The sequence below is a fragment of the Phalacrocorax aristotelis genome, chromosome 10 (genome assembly GCF_949628215.1).
Source record: "Phalacrocorax aristotelis chromosome 10, bGulAri2.1, whole genome shotgun sequence".
In the NCBI taxonomy this organism is placed as follows: domain Eukaryota; kingdom Metazoa; phylum Chordata; class Aves; order Suliformes; family Phalacrocoracidae; genus Phalacrocorax; species Phalacrocorax aristotelis.
The window spans coordinates 21,290,505-21,312,891 of NC_134285.1; the positions used below are offsets into that span (position 1 = coordinate 21,290,505).

At 39.7% G+C, this 22,387-nt stretch overlaps 1 protein-coding gene across 2 annotated transcripts in view; it reads left to right on the forward strand.

Moving 5' to 3' along the window:
• The first annotated feature begins 1,078 nt into the window (after positions 1-1,078).
• Positions 1,079-22,387, forward strand: part of MIDEAS (mitotic deacetylase associated SANT domain protein) — a 59,038-nt gene continuing 37,729 nt past the window's right edge. The window contains exon 1 of one of the 2 annotated variants that reach the window (XM_075105693.1): positions 1,079-1,337. The gene's annotated coding sequence lies outside the window, so the exon portion shown is untranslated. The remainder of the gene's footprint in view (positions 1,338-22,387) is intronic. The other variant, XM_075105694.1, reaches the window with a different exon arrangement.

Sequence of the window (22,387 nt, forward strand, 5' to 3'; positions counted from 1 at the left end):
TGTTCTGTAGTCATGGGTAAGTCACTTCTCTGGGCTTCTGTTTCCATGCGTCTTGAGCTGGTAAAAAGTTCTGCACAGAAGCCAAGAACAATTGTGAAAGAAATGCAAACTAGAGCGAGCAGTGCAAAAACTACTTCTGTGTTTCACTCTGTAAAGCAATATGTGCTGGAAGGGAAACTGCCCTGCTGGTCTGAAAAAAAGCTATGCTACTGTGTGCGCTGGGTGATCTGAGCCTGGATGAAGGTAAACCCGTGGCAGTGTGCATGTTGGGGGAAAAATATTTGACGTTTTCATGCTGCTTGCCATGTTTCACTGAATGAGTGCCTAAGCTGTGAACGCTGTCTAAATGTTATTTTATATTCTGAAAGTTTTGTTGGTTATGAACGAACTTGAGTACTAGAGCAGTCTACAGGGGGAGCAATGACAAAGCAGCTTATTTCCTGCCTTAAGAGGAGCAGCGTGCCTGCATTTACCAGCACACTGTGGGTTTTTTTTTATTCTCAGGCCAAGGCAACAGAGGAGGCCATATTCCAGTAGACAAGTTGAACGTTTTTAGGAACCTCAGCAGCATGTATTCTTGGAGAAGTAAATTTCAGTGTTCTTGTGAAAGCAAATTTCAGGTGTTTGGTGAAACAGCCAGCAGTATAGAGGTGACCTGAGGATTTGTATTGGGTATAAATCCTTTTTTCTTTCCCTGTTCTTCCACTTTTTTTTTCCAGAAAAAGCTGTGAGGAAAAAAGGGTACCAAAAGGAGCAAAGAGGAAAACATGTTTCCTTCTGATGCAAGTGGTTCCTTAAAAACAAAAATTGTTTAGTTTGGGGTTGGTTTTTTTTGTCTGCAGAGAGAAGGGCCTTGCAGCCTGATCAGGCCGGGGAGGCCAGTGTGGAACTCGGGGCATCAAACCAGCGGGTTCCACCAGGTGTCGAACGCGGCGGTATTTCGCAGGACTCCGCTTCCAAATCAGTGCTGCAAACTCTCACCCCGCCCCGGCCTCGGTGGGGAATTCCCCTCCCGCCCTGCAAACAGCAGCCAAAGCCCGGCATTGAAGGTCAAGCCAACGACTCTGAAAAAGGGGCGGGGAGGCGGGCCGGCCAGGCCGGTGCCAGGAAGAGATGCTTCGGGTCGGCGGGAGGAGGAGGAAGGCGGGAGGAGGAGGAGTTGAGGAGCCCGGGCCCGGGAGCCTCCCCGCTTACCACACTAGGAAGTGACGCTTTCCCTGAGTCCCGGAGAGAAAGAAACAAAGTTTGGGTTGGTTATTTTACCCCTCCTCCTCCTCCTCCCCCCACGGCTTTGCTAATCGCCGCTCTGCGGCCCCCCGCCGTGCCTCGCAGCCCAGGTAAGCAAGGACCTTTTCTTCCTTTTTTTTCGGCGGGTTTATTTATTTTATTTTTTTTTTCGCACGATTTGCTTCCGTTTTCCTGCCATTTTGGAGGAGGGGGGTGTCTTTCCTGAGGCGTTTTTGAGGGTGCGTGTGCTTTGTTCGTGGGTGCTGGGTGCAGGAGGAGGAGTACCACTACCACCCGTGGAGGTGAGGGGCGCGGCGGGCTCCGCACCGCGCAGCCGGGGCAGCGGCTACGGGGGGCCGGGCTCGGCTGCTGAGCTCTTCCCCCCTGATTTACTGAAAATCCGTAGGAGGGCTGTGGAGGGCTACCTTCCCGCTGCCCGGCTGCAGCAGCGCCTTAAGGATCTGTCTGCGTCCGGGTCAGCTGCCTGCGGATGGTGTGGGGGGTGGGGTGGGGGTGGTGTTGGTTTGAAGTTGCGTGGTTTTGGGGTTGTTCTTTGGGTTTTTTAGGGTGGAGTGTTTTTTGGCTTCTCGCTGGCGGCGTGCTGGGGCAGGGGCAGCTCCGCGTGTGCTGCGAGCGAGCGCGGTGTGCTGCGGCCCGTGAGCCCGGCTTTGCAAGGGCTGGATTTCTCTGCTGGGATTTACGCGGTGGAGGGGGGTGGGGAGGAGTTTATTAGATAATTTCTGAAAACCCCGTACTCTCAAATGTACAGCTTTTTCTCTGGCAGCAACTGCAAAGGACTGATTCTTTGCAGTTTACCAGGAAAAGCTGGCAATACACCCACGCACGTATGTGAGTATCTTATATAATACTCAAGTGGTTGTTTTGGGGGTTTTTTGTTTGTGTGTTTGTTTTTTTTTTTTTTTAAACAGGCGTAAGCAGGATTTATTTTTGGTTTGTGAAGTCTTGTGTGGTTGCAGCCTGCAAAATTAAAGAAATAGTCTCTTTACTCAACAGAGATTGACCGGGCATCTCCTTTAAAACAGATTCTTTTTCATAATACGCTGAATAATTTGATTTTGTCCTGACTACGTGTTTTGAGTGCAGAGCAAAGGCCATATATACTGGAGCAAGCAGTAAGCAGTTAAGGGAGGGGAAGAGGGAAAAGCAATGTCCAAATGCGGAGACTGGTATTAGGTTGTTCTAGAGGGCGAGACTGCAGTTCCAAGCAGCAACAGCAGCAGCTTTATGACTGTGTGTAATTACAGAGTGATTGCATAGGACAGCATTGTTGGAACGAATACGTATACACAGGCTATTGTGCAAGATTTCTGTACTGAACAAAACCTAGTTTTGCATTGCAAATGCTAAAAAGAGAACGTATTCTGCACTGAACTGCCACGTTCCCCTCTGACTTCACTGAAGAATTAGGTGGGGCAGGGAAAGGGGAAGTGGGGCAAGGCTGATCGTAGAAGTCACAGACTTGAAATAGCAGAAACACCACCAATAGTTCCTGAAATCACGGGAGAAATTGAAAGTTCATTGAATCTGTGGGTTCAGGTTTCCAAAGTGATTATGCAGCAGGTGAAAATCGGTCAGGTTTGTGAACAGTCCTGCAGGTTTAATGTAATTCTTGCTCTGGTCTAATTGCTTGTGTGAGAAAACTGCTTATGTAAAATGAAGCAACTGCAGTTCAGCTAGCTTGCTTGGAAATGGAGAAAAGAGCATTGGGGAGAGTTTCTGTGTCAGGCCACAAAAAATAAGAGGCTGAAAGGAATGCTAGACTAGGCATAAGTTTTGAAACATGCTATTTCAACTTTAGTTGAAGAGTTGCATCTTGCTGGATGATCTTGCAGGCAGCCTTGGCTGAGGGATAGGACAAGGCATTGAGAGTGTGCCACCGACGCTATAGTAGCCAGTCTTTTAACTAAGACTTTGAAAGACCATCAAAATTATGCCAAGGTTCTTGTGGATACAACTAAGGTATCACCACTAAGGTTGTGAAACTTTCCACAGCTACGGTTGTAGGAAAAACCTAAGCTTTGTTTTTCAGAGATGCTGGTTACCTGTAATTTTTATCAGTTTAGTTCTGGAATTACTTGGAATTCATGAAATATCAGATCCAAAAGATTTCAGATCTGGTACTCAGAAATTGGCCTTTCTAAGATTAAAAACAATTTTCTAGAAATGTCATCTTTAACCATCATTGCTGATGTCGTAAATGCTATGAAGGCTTTTAAAGTGTTTTGAGAACTGTGATGGAAAGTACTATAAAAATGGAAAGCTGCTTTAAAATTTCTTGGAGTTCAACTAGAATGTATTTTAGTTGAACATACCAATGATCTTGCTGGTAGTTTCCTCAGGTTGTCAATTAAATGCCTCATGTAAAATGTATGTAGCTTTGTTAATTAAGGACTTGGTGATGTGCTGAAGAAGTTTACGTTTGTTTGGCTTTGGGGTTTTTTTGTTTTGTTTTTTTGGGGGGGTTGGTTTCTTCTTTTTTTTAGCAAGTGGCTAATTAACCACAACACTAGGCCTATCACTTGGTAAACTTACTTTCATAATACTCCTTCTGGAAGTTTATTAAAACATTTCAATGTCAAATCAGCAGAGAAATGCTAATCTATGCATTACTATGATGTTCTATTTGTAGATTTTTCTTTGAATTGTTCATGTCTTGACTGACTTGTAAATTTATGTTATACCAGCTGTTCTAATGTCAAACTTTCTTCCAGGGTAAAACAAAAACAGTGTTTAAAGATTCCTGGAATAATTTCTGGTAATGATACAAATAGTAATTCCCTGTGCTAAGTCTTCTGCTTTTCACAGCCTGTGTGGTGGGAGAAAATGTTTGAGGCTAGGATTCTTTGGGCTTGTATGCAAAGGAGTAGGTAACTTTCATGTCCGTGAGTCGTTGTCCTGTGGACTTAGTCATAGATGTATATTTGTGGGGGTATTAGCAAAAGGCAGGCATATCCCTGCTAGCCTTTAACCCGTCCAGGCACATGAGAGTAGCAGTGATATGAACTGATGAGGGCTGTAGCACGGTACAGGCCTTCCGAGAGCTTACATCCTTGTTCCAGATACTAATTTACGCTTTTGCGTTAGTATTCTTATTGTCACCGGTAAGTGGTAGCTGTAGAACTGCAGGAGATATTTTCAAGTTTGGCATCACTCCCATGATGCTGTTCTGTCAAAACTGCCAGGCAATCCCTGAAGTTGCCCCTGATGTAGGATCTGCAGCTGTTCTTTGGAAACGGCCACAGTGGTGAAGGTGGTAGCAGCAGTGTGTGCGTGTTCAGGCATGTGAGAAGGCAATCATGAATCAGAATGGGAGTCTGTCTAGTTGTGGTTCTGTTTCCACAATGTTGGACGTTTTCTATAGGCTTAGCAATTCTCGAGTTTCTACTCAAGAAAACTTACCTTGTTTTCCCTTGGGCTCAGGTAAACATTTAGCAGCCAGTTTTTAACCTACTGATAGGAATGAGGATGTTGAAGAGACTTGTATTAGGGAAAAGGGCTGATTTGGTTTTTATTGTTTCACTTTTTCTTAAAAAAAAACCCAACTGATTTTTAAAAATTTTTTTCTGAGGCATTGCATAAAATCTTTGTATTGATTGCAGTAAATTACAGTTTATGATAAAATGTTATGTCATAAATATTATTATTGTCTCCAGTGCAGTCAGTTATATTCTAAGTGACATCAAGGAAGAAATAACCACTTCTGGGTGTTTGTCATATGAAACGGGGATGAGGGAGGCAGGGGCTCTGGTGGTGAGGTTTTGCAATGCGTGCCCAAAAAGCTAGCAAATTCTGGCACAGGCAAACCAAGGCTTATGAGTCAGCTTCAAATGGAAGAGTTGTCACTGGGCAATTTGTAAATAGGAGGGATGTTCTGCTAGTGTAAGGAAATATCATCATTAGGACCTCCCCTAATAATTGGAATACTGTGGCACAGAGCTATCTGTCAGATGGGAGTTGTTTGTGCTTTGAACCACATGTTCCCTTTAGTGTGATTTAAGCATTTAAACCAAGAAATCCTTGCGCGATATGTAGGTCCCTGAAGGAGGCGGTTGCTCAAGGAATAATTTAAATTTTTGTAGCTGCATGCCAGCAACTTGCATTCCGTGTAGAAGCTCCTTGGCAGCTACAGCAGCTCCCAGTGCACAAACGGCATGTGTTTCCATCATGACGCTGCTCAATAAGCACTTCACAACGTTTTGCATAACTTCTGTTTCTGAATAGTCTCCAACTGTAGCCCTTCAGGAGTCTTCTGCTGATCAACTCTAGTGACTGAAAAAATAAACAGAATGTTAACAAGGAAAAAAGCTATACTCTTCACGCCGGGGCAAAATGTGAATGTATACATTTTGAATGCAGCCAATGTTCAGGTATTCAGGAGCAAATGATCAAATGGGGATGCAGAGATAAATCTTGGTAATTAATTCTTTGCTTTTCTTGCTGTGTTGATGCTTTTTATCATGTTTGCTGTAACTGACAGCCACCTGATCACCAGGACCCAATTAATATCATTTGTTAATCTATATATGGTGTTGAAGATGTACAGATGTTCTCTGAAATTGACATATCTCAAAAATGAATGTTCTTTTTATTTACAAGTAAATTACCTGAGCGCCTCCTGTTGTGTTGACAGCTGGTGTTGATCAAGAAGTTAAAAACTGGGAAAAGCCAAACCTGGAGGGAGTGGCAAAGTGTTCAGTGGGGTTGGGGTGTTGGGTTTTTTTTAAGGTATCTTGAAAGGCCTACAGCAAAACATGGAATAGCACTTTTCTTTTTTAGTCTTTGAAAATAATTTAAAAGTTCTAGTTAGTTTAAGTATTGGTAAGGATTGAAATAAGTTAAATGCTATGAATGACTGAAGTAGTAGGCTGAGAAACAGTTCCAATGTCTGTCTTATTAAATTTGTTACTGATTCATTACATATTCGGTGTTGGCATGTAAAGAGATAGGAAGTGGGAACAAGTCATTATTCATGTTTTACTTATTCTTTGCTGTATATTATCTTCTCAGATGAAAACTGGTTCTCAGTTGCTTGGCTTTCCCCACCATAGCTTACTAATAGGAGAGGTTGTAGTATAGTAATATATATTGGTATGCCATCTTGAGATTCAAAACCTGCTTTGATGGATTCCTGTGCCCCCTGCTCTAGGTGTCCCTGCTCAAGCAGGGGGGTTGGACAAGGTGATCTCCAGAGGTCCCTTCCAACCCCTGCCATTCTGTGACTCTGTGATTTTATGGTCTTGTCGCTTATTTTGGGAAGACAAATTATATGTGTATGTATATTTATGTGGACATACACTATTCTGTTATACACCTTTGTTTCTCATATTCTAACTCAGTTTTCTTGAGAACAAATGTTTCTTGTGATGCTAGAATACAGTTTATGAAGTATCTATTTATTTATTAAAAAAAAAAACTCTTAATTTTTTTTTTCTGCTGTTTGTGCTGTTATTTCAAGCTTGAATACCATGCTAAATTTTGGGGTCTGTCTTAATTTATTGTTTTTAATAATGTTGCTTTCAGTATTTTTAGAGCTATAGTGACCAAAACATGTATTAATTGTGACTGCAAGGATTGTTCTTGTCTCTTTTTTTTATCAAGGGCTTTTAACTGGGAAGACTTTTTGAAATACAGGTTTGGCTTTGCAGTCTGGTTGTGGTACGGTGTATGGTTGATTTCCAGCTATCAGATCAGCTGTGTCCCTTCAGCATGGCTATACTAGAATCTGTTCTCTGATGCTACATGTTGTGGGGCAGTAGGCCTCCAGAAATGCTTGTCACCTTGTTTGCAGTGTGCATTGTAACGAAGTCTAAAGTTGAAGCTAGTTCCAGAATTATGAATGATCTCCAAATTGCCTTGTTATGATATAGTTCCTAGGGTAAAAGCGCATTTCTGTTTGAATACCAGGTAGCTTGAGGATGTTGTGTGATCTCAATCTCGACTCAATCATGTATGCTTAGGTGTAGCCTTATCTGTACTCTTATGATTCCTTGAGAACCTCCTTTAAAACTTCTGCATCTGTCTCGTGGTAATCTGTCATAAATTACATTATTGTTCAGAGTTTTATAGTAATGCAAGTCAACTATTCTTGCAGTTCCATAATATCCTTAAAAGTTCAGATTATTGATCCTTTAGACACGTTGAAAAGTAAATTACAATGAAGTGCCATTCATTAAAAATACTCTTGGGATTTTACTGGATTTTTGCCATCAAACTGTCTTATTTTCAGGATTTATTTCTTCCTACATAATGTATTGTTCATTCTTTCAAGCACTTCCTGAAAAGAGAGTTTGCTGTGTTTGTGGGAAATTACTACACCTGGGTGGAGAATAATTTAGCAAAGTATTTTCCTATATTGAATTTGGTTTTATATCATTTGAGAACAAATCCCAGCACTGCCAAATTCCTGGTGAGAGGAGAGAGAGCCACAGCTGTAAGTCATTCTGATTGCTTTAGGAGATTCCAGTGATGACAATTCAGGATGCGAAATACTCTTGTGTGTGAAACGGCAGGGAGATCTGACTGCCTCTATAGTTTAGTTTGATTTCCCGACTTAAAAAATTCTGAGCTGAATTACCCTCTTAGAATCTTTTTTGACAAGCTCTAGATGTTGTCCTGTATGAGACATGGTAAATATTGGGAATATTTATAATACAATCATTATTATATTGAAATAAAATTATAAATTTATTTGGACTATTTTATTGGGAAGTTATTATCTTTTCAAATTTTTAGAAAATAAAAATATTTATCAAGTATATATAATGAGTAAATAATGTAGTCTTGCTACAACAGTGTTTGTAAGATGTTTTAAGGGATGTTGAGATGCTTGGGGAGAAGTAAATGAATATACTGTAAGTGAAAGCTAGGAATTAAAAAGTATTCCCGTACCATTGGGCATTCTTAAGGGTTGAAGGTGCTCCTTGAATATTTGGAAAGCCTTTTGCACACAAAGGGTGTCATTGCAAGTAAATAATTGTGTGAAATGTTGATTATGGGTTTCCTTTTTTTAATTTAAAATCATTATCAAAATGACCTTTGCATTCTTGCATGTATTTAGAAAATCATGGTAACAATATATTTAGGACATTTTTTTCTTTTCTACTGAAGAACTACCTTGACTCTTCTTTTTTGTTGTTTGTTTGTTTCAATGCTGCTCTTTGGCAAAAGTAAAATATTTCAGTTATGGTACTGGCTGACTTATTTTGCTATCACCACTATTTCTTTCTACAGAAAATACACTATAACTTCTGCTGTAGAAAAATTTAATCTGTAATAAGTGCTCTTTTGTTACCTAAGAATATGAAAAGAAGAATGTGGAACTCCTTAAAAATACTAATTTTAATTTTGAATTTGAGATGCAAAGAATAAACATTTGAAGTATTGAGGTATTAAAAACCTAGGAAGTTTGGTGTATGTGATGCTGTGCTTAGGTTTGATGCCCATTAATAATGGGCTGCCTTGCAAGAAGCTTTGTTGAAGTCAGTGCTGATATTTTTTTTTTCTTTAAAAAAATTAACAAGCCTATCTGAGGTTTTTCATTTGCAATATAAATCTAGTTACCTTACCTTTACAGAGGAAATTAAAATAGAGATCTTTGTTAGCAAAAGAAATAAAATGCAGATTTGAATCCTTGACTTGTAAAGTTTTTATCTACAGCTGGAAGAGCTCTTAAATAATAATTCTATTGATATAAATTGCACACTGGAAGATTTGGTTTCCTCATTCAGGTAATCTCCTGGCATTTTCAAATGAGCTAGCCTGCCTGTGCATGCATATATGCCAAGATGCAGGTTTTTGTTTGTCTAAGAATGACTTAGGCATATATTTGCTTATTGACAGCCTGGTCATAAGGATCGAGGCATCTCTCCAACACAGAGGTGACAGAGCAAGGTTAGAGACCCTTCACTGGACTTCAGGTTGCACTGCTGCTTTTTAATGAGTTTATGGATTTCTCCACAAGGCACCTCTGTCAGAGGTATCACTAGGCAAGTGTGAGACCGAAGGCAGTGGCCCAAATACTTGTCAAGCAATTGTTCATGTTGACCATGTGTATTTGGATTTTTAGTTAAAGAGACAGTGTATTTTATATTTGGAGGTAATGTTAAAATAGCTGTGTTGGCAAGATGCTGCTTTTTTTGTGCTGGCTATATATTTGGGTGACACTGAGTTGCTTTCACTATTTCTTAAGCAGAAGTATTTTGGTTTTTTTCTTCCCCAGTGGTGATAAATCTAAATCAATAATCTGTTCCAACCCTGACCAGAAGTTTCTGTTATAGTAATGTGAAGTTACTGTTGATGTTTGTGGAAGAATGAGTTTTAGATGAAAGGGCAAAACTTCCTGTTTTTTGGAAGACAGTCCCAAAGCAAACAAACGTTCTCATGCACATGCAAAATAAAAAAGTGCCAAGGTGGGAAGGTACTTAGATTTAGAGGCTTTTAATGCTTCCTTCATGAAAGGTATTGGTATTTAAACTATACTTGGAGTTGGATCTCAAATTGTAAACCCTCACTTCAGTCCGTCTACTACCATAATAGCATACTTCATGCATGACAAAAAGCAAACAGGAAAACTCAGTATTTGGACTGGTTCACGCATTACTTGGCTAAAGAGGAGAGATGGCACTGATGTTTCCAGCAGCTCTTTGATGTCTAATACAGAAAGATAGCTTCTTAAGAAATAAAAAAGTCCGGTTATCTATAGTCTCTAGTCAAAAATTTGAGCAGAAATTTACTGAGGAGGGTTTGTGAGAATAATTCAAATCTGTGTAGGATGGTTTGCTTCTCTTTCACATCATGAGCATTAATTAAAAAGGACTGCACCTACTCTCTAGTTCTTGGGCTACATGGTATAGATAAGTCTACAGTTGTACTCTTTCTTTCATATTCTGAGCCAGTATGGTTTTACTGCAGGTTTTCACCATTTTAATTGGAATAATATGTAACAAACGTACAGGCTACATTTAGCCCTTTAGAGGTCAAAGTGATCTTTAGGTGTCCGTTTTGTCAAAAGCAAATTTGAGGGTCTGATTTGGTAGTGGAGGTTGCAGTGCTGTGACCAGGACTGTACCAGCAGTTCTTAGAGAGGTCGTGTTTCAAGAATAGAGCCTAGAAATTAGGGGGAGCTTTATAACTTATTAGTTGGGTTAAAATGTTTAAGAAGTCGCATCCATACTCTTAACAAGAAGTCAATGGGTTTGCTTAGCCTTTAAAAATCTTAAGTAAAATCTTGCTTTTCATGTCTTTTATTAGACTGCAGTGCATTTAGTGTTCTCTGAGTTAACTGATGTTAATATTTTGGGGCAGAAAGTATTTATTATTTTGTTCAGCCTTTTATTTATATGTAGACACCACAAGCTGCTTATACTGAAACTAAAATGGTCAGTGGCAAGGAGCATGTACCTAGAGCTTAGAGGAAGTCTTAATCTTTGCCCTGACCTGGAGACCATTAGTTCTTCCAGCCATGGAATTTCCTGCATCTAATATATGAGTCTACACTTCTATTTACGAACTGTTAGGCAACTATGGGACAACTGAGACCAAAGACAGACTTGAAAGAGAAGGCAGCGAAAAGCTATACAGGGAGGAAGTATTTTCTGGTGCAATGGGACATGCAACAAAACCCTTTCCAGCTTTTTCCCTTTCTTGCAATCTCACTTCTGACCAGTAACTTGCATTGTTTGGGCCTTATCATCATCATTTTAAGGTGACGTGATTACCTTCAAGGAAGATGCTACAGAACCCTGCTCTGAACTAAAGAGGTAGTGTACAATGTCCAGAGGGGAAATGGAGGCTCTGCCTCACCCAGGGGAGCTGACTGATGGGGTCTCCCTTAGGGGAAGGAAGGTGTGATTGTGAATCTGAAATCACATCTCTATGGATGGGTGTTTTGTCAGCAGGCTTTGTATAGCAGGTCACACCCTCTCACACCTACTGTGTTTGAGAAGGAGATGGTTTTGTTGTTCAGAAAATAGTTGCTGGCATCCTCTTTAAAAACAAGCACCTGTGCTGTGAACGTCCAGCAGGTACAGGCTCTTAAGCCTTAGGTGGAATAGTGACTTTTTTCATTCAGATGCACATGTGTGCTTGCCTATATGATGCATCCTCTATGGGCACTTTTGACTGGCTTTTTCCTGGACAACCTGATTAAAAGGCTGACTTTTGGTTCTGTGCAAAATGCTTATTCCCTTCCAAGTTCTAGCAATGTGAGATGTGGAACTGAGGCTTCTGGGTTGCACTCTTAAAACAAGGCACCGATTTCTCAATGCGCTCCACACAGTAGCGTTTCCCAAGCCAGGTTACTTGCTCAGCTTGAAATCAGGTTGTCAGTGAACAGAATTACCATGTTTGTGGTTCTGTGCACTTAAGTGATTTCAGCCTGGCTCTTATGCAGTTATTAAATAATTTTCTGTTTCTCACTTTGGTAATTTAGGCAGTGCTGTTGAAAAGGTCAAAGATGGAAGAAACCAAAGTGGTAGATCAACTTTCTTCCTTGGAACATGGTTCCAGGGCATTTTTCCCAGGTGGTTATACATCTGTCAGCTGCCATACTGTGGTTTTCTTATTGTGAAGATAAACAGAACTACTCAATTTTGCTGTTAGCTAAAAATTATTTTAAGGTGACAGTTCTGAATTACTTGATTTGTGAGAGAAAAGTACAGTTTGGAGGTGGAAGAGTATTTTGTGTTTAGTGACACTTATAACTGAGTTATTCTAAGTGACAGAACTTGCTTGGGAAAGTGCTCTAGATTAAGTGTAGGATGCCTGTCTGTTTACAGCTAACCATCCGAGCCGTACAGTTTGGATGCATGGGGGGAATGTGAAAGTCTATTGACATCTTCAGTTACTCAACTAGTTTATTTTTGGGAGCTCATGAATTGGCAGGACATAGTGACCCTGTCTGAAGGGGAAAAGTGTAATGACTTTGAATTGGCAGGAAACCTAGTGAATATTTTGTCAAGTTACTTGCTACTATTTCTCTGTGGCAACTATAATGGAGATTTTAACCCTTTGCTTTCTCATTGATAATTTTTGCTTAGTGTTGATATATTTTAATGAAAATCCAGTACTACTCTGTCAACATAATTGCTTAATGCATCATTGAACAGATTTGAAGAGCGTGAGGTTTTCTAGTTTGAAAAAGGGGATAAAAATGGTTTGGTGGTAGATCGCTTGTTTGTAACCCTCTGTAATGTTACACCCTTCATTGGGAAGAGCTATAGCTTGGATTCAGAATTGGTCTTGGGCACAAAATGCTACAACGTGGAAAAGACAGAGCTGTCTTGCGCACAGGTAACACTGGATGGTGAACAAGTAAGGAGCTGAGAGAAGTTGTATTCATGTACAGAACCACAGCTGTATTTTGCATGAAACTGATACTGCTTTTGCACTATGTGGCTAGACAGACCCACCAAACAGGATCAAAACCTGACAGTAACAATTGTGAAGTCTGATGCAAACTTTGCCCTCCCTATTATAAGTTTTCTGCATGTGACTGATTTGCACAAAACTATTCCTGTTTAGCATAGTGCTTAAGAAAGTAAGGACAAGAAAGTTGTTTTTTGTAATGTGTTCCTCCTAGCTACTACTACAGGCCTGGTTTGGAGAGCTGATACAAGGTTGCACGGAGTAACTGGGGAGTTTATTCTGGAAGAAAGTTGTCTTTCTTTTGGCTTTCAATATTCTGTATGCTTATACCATCAGAAATTCTCAACTATGTTGTCTGTTTAGTTGAAAACTACTTCATTGCTGGAAATACATTATATTTAATCATTTTACTTGGTGTTACTTGCAGTTGTATTCATTAATCTTCATTCCATATGCCTTTATTCATTCACACAATTCACTTGTAGTCTCACACTAGCATTGCAGGTTTTCTTACAAATGCTAAATTTTGAGAACAGATGACCGACTTTACCAATCACTTTGAAGGGAAAGAATTTTGATTTTTTTGTTATACATAATTTTAAAAATGCCAACAGATGAAGAAATACAGCAAAGGTTAATACTTGGCATGCTGACTGGACCATGGAGACCATTTTGCTTTATAAGTGGCTTATCTCTCATCCCCCCCTTTTTTTTTAAACGGAAGTAATTTTATTTTTTTTAATAAGGAAGATCTGGAAAACTCATCTGTGTCTGGAACAATGTCAACTGTCAGCTTATCTGTTCAGCAACAGTCCCTTACTATTATTAAATACAATTGCTGGAAAAATTTGTCTTGGGTCTCACATCTTAATTGAAGGCAGGGATATTAATTTATTTTTGAAGCTTTTTTCCTGAAGTGTATATTAGATACTAGTTTCAAACAGCATGATTTCTTTTTTATTTTCAGTACCCTCAGTGTTAATTTTCAACGTCATTTTAATAAATCTATAACTTACTCATTTGTCTAGCATTTTAGATTAGCTGTTCCTAGTTTTAAGAATAAAAGCTTCCTCCATCACAGTAACTTAAAAACATTTCCAGCTGAAAGATCTTTTTTTTTTTTCCCTTTTGTAGATCACTTTAAATACAGGTTTAATGATTGCAAACACCTTGCTGGTTAAACATGAAAAATTATGTAGTTGTGCTTTCATGTTGCTTAATAGTTTGTTGATAACTGAGAAGGTTCTCAAACCAATTGAGATTTTGGAGGTGAGAAAACTCCGAAGTCCTTGATGCATCTTTTATAAGAACTTCTTGAAAGCAAAATAACGGTTTTTATTTTAAAACTTAAAAAAGGGAGTGTTTTTACAATTCCTTGATGGCTGCAAAGACAATATGCTGGAGCTCTCATAATTTAATCAGATTGTTTGTGTAGCACTTGTTTGCTTGAGGGGATAAAGCATAATTTTAAGAAAAAAATTATTTAAGTAAACTGCTCATAAAGATTTTCTTAATTTAAATTGGTTTTTACCTATGTAGTCATGTAAATGTATGCATGTATACATACAGTAGAGCTAGAACATATAGCCAATATAGAATACAGCTGGTTAATGATCATGGGTGTTGCTTATTGTTGTGACTTCAAACAAAATGTGCTTTGCAAAGAGCATTCATTTCCTCTCCTTGCCAAACAAAACATCCAAATATAAATTGGATGCTACTAGAAGGGAGAACACCACCTTCGACCAGGCTGCAAATATATTGTGGCCTTAATTTCATTGAAAGCATTGCATCTCTTGGAAGTTGAGGATGAAAGCAATTGAGAGATACTTTGTTTTAGGGCTTTTCTTGAGGGTTGTGGGTAGCAGTGTATGGTTTTTTTAATATTCAAACAAAAATCTTCCCTGTTAGCAAAGTCTGAACACTGATGTAGCTAGGCTCTTTTTAATCTAATTTATCATTTTGGGGAGCTTGCTTTCCTTCTAATGCAGAAGTTGAAAAAGAAGCTGTGAATATTCATTGCTTGTGGAAATGCAGAACAAGCAGTATAAACAGCAGAAGGGGCTGTATATTAAAAAAAACCCAAAACACAAAAACAACAAACCCACCAAAAAAACCCACCGCCACCAAAAACAAACACAAAAAAACCCACAAACTGAAGAATCCTTATCCAAGACCTAAATGAAATGAATGTGTTCCCGGACGCCTTTATGTATGCTGCTGGACAGGGTGCAGGACTCCATGCTTGTGCAGCAAATGTTGCTTGCCTCCCGTGTCTTTGCAGGGGTGTTTAGTGCCTGGTGGGGCCCTAAATTAATGGAGGAGAGGCCTGGGTGTTACAGCAGCCAAAGCCACAGGTCATGGCATACCAGACTGCCTGCAAAGGCAGGGGGAGCTGCCAGGTGCCTGGTTTTGAGGGCAGCCCATGGTTCCTGACTTTTGAGACGGATGAGCTCAGCTGCAGGGTGGCCACAAACCCTTTGAGAGATACTGTTTCTTCAGGCTATGGCTTGGGTTCTTGCTCAGCAGCTGATGCATTTCATTGGGAAATGCAACATCAGAAAAGCATGCTTTTAGACTCTGAGTGGATTTGGAGCAGCTGTACTATGGCTAAATAAATATAACCCTCTGTAAGAGGAAATAACTTTTCTACCAGATATATGCACAGATGGATTGTCATCATACTGAGGCCAGTGTTTGCCTCAACAAGAGAAAAAACCACCTTTAGTAGAGACCTATAAATGGAAACTTATGCTTACACTAGCTTCTTGCAGCAGCCATTGGAGAACACTACTTGTGCTTAGTAGGAATGCAGTAGGCCTCTTAGGGAGTTTGAAAAACTAAAGAACCTAGGGAGTTACAGGCTGTGATCTACAACAGCAATATACATTAAAACTTATTAGTTCCCAAATGCCTACAAAAGTGTCTGGGAGCAGTTCTTTTACAGCAGTGTGAGTGGACGTGGATAACAGTGGGGTATGTGCCAGAGGTACTAATGTCCTGGATGTCAGTATGCTCAAAGAGAGCAGGGAAGGGTAGCCTTCACCTGCCAGGGGGAAACCCAGTGTCTTGCCAGCTCCAAAATACAGATTCCATTTTGGATAGAAAAATAAGATTCCTTTTTTTTTAAGAATGCAAATTGGGAAGATATTTAGTAATTACAGATACAATTCCTAAAATATTTGATAATAAGTAGAGCAAAGTGCAGAGCTAAAATTATATGCAGACAGCACTTATGAGATCTGCTGCTTCTTCAGGAAGGAATAATGCTGAAGTAGTGGATCTGGTATAAGATCATTCCAGGCTTTCTTTTTTCTTTAATGAATGAGAGAGTTCTTGAATGAATACTGTAATGAAGTATTGTTCATCACTTGAAATACTAAAATACTTTAATGAAGAGGGATTTTTTGCTTCAAACTGGAAGCAAACTTGTAGATTAAAACACCCTTCTGTGTTTTAAAATAAATGGATTGTATCTCCAGGCAGAAAGGGTACCAGTGTCCAGAGGAGGCCTTAGGGTCATGTGATTGCATGCCTTAAAGACTAACAAGTGACTTTAAGTTAGTGCATACTCTTATTGATTGTCTGTATTTAAAAAAACAAAACCCGGAGGTTGTAAAGCTTTAGTGTGGGACGGAAGAGGTGGTCAGTGATTGCTTTTAAATGCTGAGGTTTTCAAGAATGCTTGGGAAGGACATTGTGCTGCTTTTGCGGTGCACGTTTGCTGAGGTCTGTGTGGCAGAGACTGCAGCAGATCTCTGGTGAGAGCTTGCTGTGCACCGCAGCCTAGTTTTCCACAACCCTCAGCAAATTGGTCAGCACTCATTATTCTTTCCACATGTCCATTTTGTGCATGAAACTACTTTAGGGAATTGAAGCCAAAATCCAGGAGATGGAAGGTTAATTATTTCCTTTGCCTTTTTGCACGTGTGTGCAATTTGCTTGGGGGAGAGTGTTAACCATTTACAAGTATAGATCTCCCTTCATTCCTCCCCAGAATGATTGTAGAAATTATTTCTAGGCTGGTTTAGCGAAACGGCTAAGTCACTCTCAATAGTAGAGAGTATTGAAGTACACAGATAAGCAAGGAACACATGGTGGGTATTGTTACTGAAGAGTTAGTTCTCCACAATGAAGAGGAACAGAATCCATCTATATTCGGCTGAGGAAACTTTTACTGTTGCAGCTAGGCAAGCAAAGTACCTTTATTGCTGTGGACTTAATTTTAAACTGTTTATTCAAAGACCACTGTAAGTATCACTTTACTTACTTAAGGTATAAAAAGCTTGAAAAGTTGAACTTGCTTACCACACTCCCTTTTTTAATATTAGAGTTGCAGATCTGCTTATTTTAGAATTTGTCTAGAGAGCTAGTGAAGTGATACTAGGAGTTGAGCAACTGGCAGGTGGGTTTTTTCCAGCTGCTGCCATTAAAAGCCTGAACCTTTAAATCCAATGTGTACTGAATGTTAGGGTGGTATGTGCATTAATTTTCTCAACTGATTTTTTTATAATTCACGATCTTTCAAACTAACAGCAGTTTCTCCAATGATATTGAGAAACTTGGCACACAATATTCTTTTCATATTAAAAACAAAAGTGGTGATTCTTCTTCACCATGCAAATATCTGTGCATAAAATTAAAAGAAATATATTAACAAGTGAAATATTTGGGGAAACCTTTTATTTCTTCAAGGAAGGAAGCTGAGAAGTAAACTGAAATGGTAAACGGCTCCTTTTTGTTGGTTTTAGCTTTTTAATGTCCAAATCTGTCCTATTACTTTCCGATAAGGTAGAAGTAAAAAAATTATATTAAAGGAATTACTAATTGTGAGAAGTTACCTGAAAAACAAGAGACACACTAAGAAGTTATTACAGTTGCTTAATTGGATGGGTGGTTCATGTCTTTTGAAACAGTTAGTCCTGCCATGATTTAATTGTGGAACTAAGTATATTTAACTGGAAGGAATCGTGTTCTAGAAAATGGACAAAATGTACTGGGAATGTAGGTGCAAGAGGAAGTGCATCTGCAGGGACCGATACACTTCTGGTTTCAGAAGGAAGGTATTTTCTTCTTCCTGCTAGTTTTTTTCGTCATCTCACCTTTCTCACATGTTAGCTTCCTACATGTTGCAACATGAATGGAAACCAACCATCATACTTGACCTCAGTCTAAAATAGAAAGTGGTAAATTCTTCAGCTCTGGGCCTCTGAAACTGCTACTTGGGGCAATCCTTGGCTCTGTGCGGATGCTACTGTGAAGCTTTATGCCAACACCAGGGTCATACAGGTTGCAGAAGGTGGGCTGAAGATACCTGAAGAACATGGAAGCCTGGCTTAAGCAAAGCCTTAAGTTCAGAAATAGCTACAATAATACAAACTTAGCCTGCTACATGCAGGAACTATGTACAGGTAGAAGCTATTCTATTACCTGAACTTTTTATACTGATGGTCTTATGTGCAGATAGTGATAGTGTGAATTTTCTTCTGCTTTTTTGTTCAGTTTCATGTTTCTGACAGTACTTTTGTGTCTCTTGAGTTGGCAGATTTTGTCTGCAAGGGGGCATTTTGTGCTGAGTTGTCAAGATTTTTTTAGTAAGGAAGAGAGAGAGCAAAGCCACAAATGTAAGTGATGGGAGATTTAGGAACAGAATTGTCTTAACTTAATCTACTGTAATAGGTGGATTTAATCAGTTATGTGCAAATTAGTACTTGTTCGTTCTTTTTAAGCAATACCATGACTTAGCATTCTTCATGCATAACTCTCAAAGCTTTTTTTTTTGTAAGCAGCTGGCTAGAAATACATAGCTTTTTATGGAAAGGGGGGATCCAAGACTTGCAATTTCATCTCTAATGTTTGCATTTAAAAAACTCTTCCCCCTATTTTATTTTTTCAATGACATTTTGTTATATTTCACAACCAAATGTGTGCTGGTTCTGCCCTCCCTCTTCCCCCTTAAATGACAGAAATCCAAGGTTAGTGGCTGGAGAGCAAAACCGGGGCTCAGGACCATGGTGCTTCTGCCTCCCCACCCAGTCCGCTGGGGCCTTGGATGGGCCAGTGGGGGCAGCAGCAGAGCCTCTTCCGCAGTCTGCTGAAAGAGTCCTTGTTCCTACAGACCAACTGCTGTGATCTCTGCCACATTCTTGCTAAAAATCAGTATGAATTTTGCTCTTAACTTGGCTGGAGACAGGGTTAAACAGGAGATTCAGAGCGTTCAAGAGGTGGAAGCTTGTCCCTGCACGGGTGGGCTCTGAACACGTGTAACTCCCATGCATCCGTTTCTTGTGGGTCTGAAAGCTGTTTCTTATTTGTGGTGCCTCAGATGTTGCAGTTGTGGGAAAAGAACAAAAATTCTTTTCCCTTGGAGTGGTTGTTGGGAAGGAGGTTGCAAAGATGGGAGGAATACATGTCATGGTAATTGTGAAAAGCACTGTCGTACAGGATTTAAGGACTCCCCTTCCTTTTTCTTATTCTCTGATTCCAAAGTGTGCTATTATGTTCGTGGTGATCATAAGTGATGTGAACAGATGAAAATCTGTATCAGAGCTAATCTACTTATAGCTACAAATTACTATGTTCCTTCCCTTATTTCTTCATTTGAATTTGTAATTGCATGCAGGGAAGGGATTTGATGAGGTTATTCAGCATTGTTACCTCATCCCTAGACAAAATTAATAACATCGTGTTTACACCCGGATAGGTCTGCCTAGCATTCCTGAATTGCTCTGTGTGTCCCCTGGACACTACTACAGCCGAGGCTGGTTAGTGTATCACTAGGCATATATGCCTTATAGGTGGCAACTCTAATAAAAGCTAGAAAAATATTTTTAGATCCGTAATATGCCTGCATTGACTGCTATATGCTTATCTTGAGTTTATTATCATGCGTGGCAAGCTGAAACAGGAAGAAATGTTTCAGGGAGGTTTCATTTGCACTTTAGGCATCCTTAGGATGGGATTTCAAACTGAGTAAGAGACAAAAGATGATTGAAAGGATAGGGCACTAGCATGACACTGAGTTGGATTCACTGCTCTTCAAGGAACTCACTTCATAGGTGCTCTCTCTGACTTAGTCCCCTTCAATAAAAAGGGAATAATAGTAGTTCCCTCCCTTAAAGAGGCGTTGCCAGAATAACTGCATTAATGAGTATATAGTGCTGTTATACTATGATTATGAGGCCACGCAACTGTGTGAAACAGAAATTGCTGTAATGCAGTTTCTGTACTACAGTGCAAGAAATTAAGCCATAGACAATAACAGGAGTACACTTGGCTAGCGTCATAATTTTCTTTTTAAAAAGAAAACAAACCAAAACCAACAAAAAACCACCACCATCCCCCCCGGTATAGTTCATGCAAGTGAAAGAGTCCTTCCCTTTAGCCTGCAGTTCCAGGCAGAGCTAGTAAACCATTCAAAGGCATCGTAGAACGCTGTGTCTGCAGTGTATTGGTTAGAGATTTCTAGTATGACACTGCCATATACATATTAATGTTAGAACTCTTTTACAGATATGGGTAGGTGAACTTCTGTGTGCTTTAGAAGACATTGTGATTTTTATATCAAAATAGCCTTAACATTTGCATCAGGGCCAGACGAGTTGTATTGGGTATTTTAAGAAGTAGCGTTCTCTACTAGTTTCTGAATTTTAGTGCATCCGTTGAAAATTAAGATCCTTTACCTGACTTCTTGCAGATACAGACTGTATCTACACAGTATGAAGGAGTGGACAGTGGACAAAACTGAGTTCAAGGAATTCCAGAAGTATAATCTTTTGTTGGCTACCCGTTCGCTCTTTAGTGCAAAACAGGCTGCTTTGTCTCTCTTCGTTTACCTGTTAAAAATAGAATGTTGCACATGACAGCTGTTGTGAGGTTGGATGAATTGGTGTTGTTATGTTGCATTAAAGTGTTACATAAAAGTTTATTATGATAGCACCAAGTTTGTTGTGGACAGGTTCCTTCAACTGCTTCCCCCAGGTGACATTTATCTTCAGTGTAGCAACTAGTAGAATGTTTTTCTGCCTCAGTTGATTCGTAGATCTCTCCCAAATAGGGGACAACTGTGTAATGATTGGCAGCCTGCTGATGGGAGACTGGATGTTTGTTCTTCTTGTTTGGAGATTTTTTGAAAACAGTATAGTCATCAGAAGCTGTGGAACATATGTTGAGCTAGTAAACTACTTGAGATAAGGGTGCACTGTCTAACTGGTGTGGAAAAATCCTTTAGAATCCACCAGATGCATTATGGATTGTAATCAATACACCAAAGGGATGATTAGTTCATTAGACTTCCATTCTGAGAGTGAAAACTACATTATGTAAGGGATTTTATTTTTTTTAATGCGTAGCAATTTCTTTTGGAGATGGTCAAGTGGTTAGCACTGATCGTCTTATCAGCTTTTCTAGTAAGGTGCTTTGTGAAAAAACAGGTCATGTATAATTGGGAAGTCACAAATGGGAAGGACTTACTGTTCCTGTTAATAGCAATTATGTAGTTTGTATCTTTAGCAAATACAGCTGTTCAAAGTGTAATGTGGTATTATTGGCCCAAAATGTTATGACTTCAATTAGAATGCATTTATGTTGTTTTGGGACTCTCAGAGCAAAGTATGTCAGTGCAGGAGGAAACGTAAAAGCATGTGTACTTTGATCTGCTGTACTCTCACAAAATTCCACATGCAGGTGGGTTAATGCCTGAACTTTAGATTTTCCTATGGTATTGAACTTGATCATTTCGATCTTAATTTTGTGTTTTTCTGAGTCTTTTGCTCAATTTAAAATGGCTTTGTAAGGTTTCTTAATAGCGGGCACTCTTCCTCATGCTGTTATCGAATGACATTTTTCCTTTCTAGTTATAAAGTGCAGTGTGGGTGGTTTGCTTGGTTTCAGGTAGGCTTGTCAAGCTGAATCTTCAGGAAGCTTCTGACTTTGCTCTGAGTAAGTACAAGGCTGGTGTCACTATGCCCAATTGTGGAAGTGCTTTATAATATTAGTAAGGATACAAATAAACCAGAAATGGAAGAGGCTTGCTTTGTATTCAATCCAGTATCGGTGCCAACCATCTGCTCTTTCTTTCCTACACTGAAATCTGTGTGGATAAAAGGAGATTGGCCAGGTGTCTGGCAGGTAACTGGCAGGGAGCTCTGAATCTGGGGACCTGGAGAGTGCTCTGATTCTTTAAATAAAGATTAAGAAATCTGAGTGCTCTCTGGGCCCCTGGATTCTTTAAATCTTGCTGGCTTCCACCATGTGATGGTCGTGCTTGCCCATATCTCTCAGCGTTCCTACCCCCAGTATTAACTAGCGTGCATTTGCTTAGCTGTGTCGTCGTAATGCCTGACAGCCCCAGTCATGGCCAAGAGCTTACTCTACCTTGTAACGGACCAGCACAGTAAGACGATCCTTTCATATTCAACAGTGATCACAAGACTACTTAAAAGACATAATTTTAGAAATTTGAACTAAAGTCCTGTCAGTGTTGTTAAGGACTGACTACTTGAGTGGTTTTATAATAGATTAGTTCAGTCAACACAGGCCTCTGGCTGGCTGCAAGTGTGTGGATGTGGGCAAACCAAGATCAGCACTGCTTCAGCTTATGTAACTGCTGAAAAACAAAGATATTTCTGGGTCTAGTGAGGCAGAGAGAGGCATATGACGAAAGAACTGTGTTACTTGTGTGACCTTTTTTCTTCATTTTTTGGTCCCCTCCTTCTTCTTTGGTTATTGCTACCCTGTTGCATCAAGTCTGAAATTAGACTTTTCAGCTCTTTGT